Genomic DNA, 5,655 nt, shown 5'->3' on the forward strand with positions numbered 1-5,655 from the left:
GTGCTAGGGCTAGGGCAAAACCTCATCTCGGTGGCACCGATTGCGTGAACTCGGTGAGGCCGATTTCAGCAAAGAGCAAACAGAGAGTTGGTCAAGCAAACTCGGTGTGACCGACCGCTCATTTTGGTGAGACCAAAATGTTACAAAAGAAAACAGAGAGATTGCAGGGCCATCTCGGTGAGACCGAGATCCGTATCGGTGTGACCGAACTGTTAGGGTTTTTAGAAGTTGCTACATCAAAAGAACTCGGTGGCTCTAGATAGAATGTTTCAATGGGGCCGAGTTGACTTTGGGTTTTGTGAATATTTGGAATGAGAAAGTGGTTGAGGGTTTTGGAGCAATATCACTAAGCACTATGAGCAAGTAGACCATTAAGCAACACCACATCCCCTTTTAATAGTATTGGCTTTCCTATGGACTCAATGTGATCTCGGGTCACTAAAAGTAAGATGAAGACTCTTGATCTTTTGCCAATATGTGTCCTTAGCATTTTGAGGGGTCCACATTCCTAGTCCATGCCATGCCATTCATTGAACTATCTAAAATATTAAACTTGAATGGATATTAGTTCAATGAGCTATATGTTGTTATGAATTACCAAAACCACCCGGGGATTAGTTGCACTTTCACCAGTGAGTCGCCAAGTTCAGCCGGGTCACAGGTGAGTTGCCAAGTCTCGGTCGGGTCATACTTTAGGTCAGTTTATACCGCGGGGTATATCCCCGACATTAGCCCCCAGTTTAATTTGGATTTATCCATGTTAAACTTATCCTGTAAAATAAAAAAGAACAAATTTGGTAGGTTGTGCGCCGGGTTCAAAGGTTCTTCTGAGCCTGCATCTGTTCATCCTTAAGTTCTTGTCATTTCTCTATGAAAACACTTGAATGAGTCAATATTTGCTGGGTCGTGCAATTCATGAGTTATTCCATATCATGCATCTTCGTATATTCAAGGGAATTTCTCCTGTAAAGTTCGGTTCTCTTCGTTATAGCAGTAGGCTAGCTTCAAAATCAATTTGCTGACATTGGCTTCTTGCAGAAAAATGTTGGAAAATATTCCATTTAAATTGGCTTCCAATGCACTGGCTTGACAAAATTATTGGACTTAAATATTCATTTTTTTCAACCGGCTTGAGGATGTAGAGCTTGCTGAGTTGCAATTCGCCGAAATTGCCGAGTTATAGAAATTCATCATACCGGGTCATGATTGTTACAGATGTCAGGTCATATAATTGGTCTTCCTGAATTCTTCAGGCTCAATCCTTATACCTTGTGATGACTTGGTGCTTGCTTTTGTAAATATAGATGGTTTGCTCAAAATTGAGAACTTGAAGGTGTACCTCCCTTATATGCATATCACCCTTAGCCCCCAAGTCTTAAGAAAGGAACGTAGTGATAGCTTAAGACTTGCTTCAGTATAAATGTTGCAACCTTAGAGAAATCCAGGTTGTTCATCTAAGTGACTAGTCATAAACTGAACATTTTGTACTTCACATGTGTAGTCCCCAAGTGTCGGGTTATCTTGCCTGCAGCAACCTAGGACTTGTAACTGTCTTATGCTCATAAAACTTTAGCCAGTGTAGCCCCCAAGGGTTGGGTCATTATGCAATAATGAGCAGGAACTTTTGCAGATCTGATTATATAGACTTGATGAGGGTTGGCTCAGTAAGACAATACTAGGCTGGGACTTAAAAAATGAAAGAAGGCCAGCTCATCTCCCTGAGATAACCGGGACTGTTGACAATGTGATGATTTGAAAAACAACTTGCATTAGCCCCCAAGTTCCATGGTGCATGCTTGTAGTGACATGGGACTTGCATACTTCATATAACTGTGATTTGAATAATGTATCCCCCAAGTGTCGGGTCGTGTGCCTGCAGTGACTCGGGACTATTCCTTCCATTGTAGAATAATATCATATCCACTGTCTGGATGATGTTACTGAATGCTTTGCATATCAATATTGAACCATGCTCCTTGCTATAAGCTGGTATTTTTCAAGGAGCAAATAATAGCCATTTTTCTGAAGCAACTTTAAAAACCTCAATCATTAAATACTAGTTATGATAACCATAATGAAAATCCAGCCATGTTGGATAATGGTACCTGGTTTGACAACCGGCTCCTACAACATAAACCAATATATCCATGCATATATGATGCATTGTATGATGATGCAATGATAATGCAATGTATGATGATGTATGTGTATGATAACAGAGTATAAAAAGACCAGCTTTCGAGGCTCGAGTCTTGCTTCGATGAAGCTTGGCATGATAGCTTTGGTTTATCCTCGCTTTCAGTAAGCTGGCTCTCACATGACTTAAGCCGTCGTTTTAACTTTGATAAGTTCAGGGTCTTTAAGATTGACTTGTTAATAGTATGGTCGGTCATCTTTTTCGGAGTACCATCAAGCATACGGGCAGGTTTAACCAATAATATGTGGTGTTTTTGCCGGGTCAAGAGGGTGTGAAAACTAAAGTCGTTGAGTTGGAAGACCCCAAGTGACCTATGATCAAGGAATAAAGGCTTGTACTCCATATATTGGATGAAACGACACAGGCCCCAAGTTTTGGGGATGCCTGCTTTATTATCAATGATCATAATATGATGAGCCAATAAGGTAGGATACCATGTTTGAACCGTGCATCGTGGCAACTAATTCTCTTGGGCAACCTTTAATGTTTCACCGATACGGCTGGATGCCCATGTTTGAACTGCGCATCATGGCAGCAAGCTCTCTTTGGCAATCTTTAAATTTTCACCGACAATGGCAGCAGCCCCGAGGACCGGGTTGTCTTCCTCACAATGATCGGGGTTCTTGAATTTTTTTTTTAAACAAACAAATCTGTCGAGTCATGTCTGTGTAGCCCTCGAGTCTTAAGATGACTCGAGGAGTCGGCTTGACACTGGTACGCGTCGGTGCTATACAAATGGTTTTTAACCCCTTTCCGCGTCGGCATTTGGAACCGTCGCCAAGTGAGTGTGGGCGATAGGGGGGGTCCTTCCCACACGACCTAGAAACCGTCGGGGATATGCCCTCCTGGCACACACACGCTCGGCAAAATGAGGTCATGTGCGAACTACGAGCGAGCAAATACGGTTATACGTACAGTAGTGCTAAAAAAATACAATTATATAGGCGAAATTGTTTCCGATCGTAAGTGCATCCCACACAGACTGTCCTCGCTAAATGTTTCTGTTCGTATATACATCCCACACAGTCGCTCCAAGGAAAATGTCTCCATTCGCAGGTACATCACACACAATTTTCCCCGTTAAATCGTTTGTGATAGTGTTGCCATCGCACACAATATTAACAATTTATCATTTGCTTTCTTGAATGCATCACACATGGTGCGCAGAAGAAACTGTGTGGCAAAGGTTGTCCATCACACACAGTTTTTATGTGGTAAACGTTTGCGCAAGGTGGCCTAACGCAAACAGTTTTGAAGAGAATGTCGTGTGTGATTGTTCATTGATCCAACATGGTTTATTCCTAGAAATTGTGTGCATTGTCTTAGGCCATCACCCACGGTATTTTCTCAATAACCGTTTGCAATCGCAAAAACCAATTAGCAAGCTAATTGCCCTATTATTAATAATCCATTTATTAATCTAATTGACATTCATATTAAACACATAATATATTTCATACCCATATTAAGGAAGCAGGATTTCATAATTGAAATACATCAGAGTACAACATGATATAGCTTCAGCACTCAACTACCCCATTACACAACTGCACCAGCACCAAGTTTCACATGCAACATCTAGAACCTTTCGAAATTAGCATCACAGACAGTACATACACAGATGCATCTCATCTGGAAAACTGCTGAAGCAAAAGGCAAATATTGAGCCTTCATTGATGTCAAAGGTCTTTGCAACTTTAGGCCAGTGTCTATGGATGATTGACCGTCCATCCTCCCTCCTCTTCAGGAACACTTCAATATTGAACCGCGGGTGTTGTATGAATACCTTCCTCGCCTCCTGACCATACTGGTGGTTTGAGAGATAATCATCAGTGAACTTCTTTGGAAAGGCCTGAAAAGAAGGATGTGCATAAATATCTTCTCTATATTGGAAATGGGGCAAGGGAATAAAAAAGACAAGGTATAATAGTTAGTACCATCCTATAGTGAACTGATGTCTTCTTCATTGTGCAGACAAAGATCTTGTTGTTTTTTGTCGCTAATTTCTCTATCCTAACAATCTTTCTGAGTTTCTTGACTTGACTAATATTCATGGACAACTCATTTCCCCATATGCAAAAATGGTCGAACAGTGGGTCAAAACCTCTGACAGCAGGACCTACATGTGCAAGACCAAATTGTTTAAAACCTAAGTATTAGAATGGTTCTTGCAATTGCACAATAATGTGCTATTAGACAAAGGACCATGCATGTGCAAACCTCGATTGTAAACCCCAGTGCTTCCCATTGTTTCCCTGCAACACATATAAGGTAGTTAATGAACAGGTTAAGTGAGGGTTTGCGTGCTATTAGTCAAATATGTTGATGAAAAATAAGCACATTGCAGATTCATCAGATTAATTCAAGCCACATGGAAAACCCACTTATCCAAACCAAGCATGATTAAGAACTAGGAAATATAGCAATTGTATATGTTTCCCATGTATTAAGTGCAGCCAAATTCGATTATTCCTCACATGCACGACAATACAAAATTCTACCCACAATAATTGGACATTGCATTGCAGAATTGAACCAAGCAGTTAACTAAACACCACAACAAATGAACCAAACATTAACTGAGCACCACATTGCACAATATAACATACTCCTAATAGAAGATCAGACAGTTAACCAAACCAAGCATGCTTAACAACTTGGAAATATAGCAATTGTATTTGTTTGTCATGTATTTAGTACAGCCAATTCGATTTATTTCTCACATGGTATACAATAACAGAATGCACCCACAACAATTGAACATCGCATTGTAGAATGGAACCAAATAGTTAAGTAAACACCACAACAAATGAACCAAACGTTAACTCAGCACCACATTGCACAATGTATAACAGACTAGAAGATCAAACAGTTAACCAAACCAAGCATGCCTGAAAACTTAGAAATATAGCAATTGGATTTGTTTCTCATGTATTTTGTAAAGAAAATTTTGATTTATTTCTCACATGGAAGACAATACAAAATTGCACCCCGAAAAATTGAACGTCACATTTGCAGAATTGAACCAAATAGTTAACTGAACACGACAACTAATTAACCAAACAGTTAATAAGTGAGCACCACATTGCATGACATATAGAACATATACACTAGAGCAACATATTGCATGGTAAAAGTAGATAGCACAATTCACTAGAATTTGTTAAGGAAAGGAAGTAGCTAGCAAACTGAACATGGGCCCTTATAGTGAGCTAATAAGACAAGCTACTCCTCATTGTCGGAGATATCAATGATGATTGGCTCCTTGGACATGGAAGAGGGCGAGGCCTCCGCGTCATGGGTGCCCTCGTCATAGTGGTGAGTTGCTTGAGCCACTCTGGGCACCAACCTTCTGGATCTCGAGTTGAGGTAAGCAAGTGCATGCTGAGAAAACACCTCGTGGTCTTCGTCAAATGCACCAAGGGTGGCCTTGAGAAAACGCCACAAACTGTCTTTTA

Source organism: Triticum dicoccoides, chromosome 2B (genome assembly GCF_002162155.2).
Source record: "Triticum dicoccoides isolate Atlit2015 ecotype Zavitan chromosome 2B, WEW_v2.0, whole genome shotgun sequence".
Taxonomy (NCBI): Eukaryota; Viridiplantae; Streptophyta; class Magnoliopsida; order Poales; family Poaceae; genus Triticum; species Triticum dicoccoides.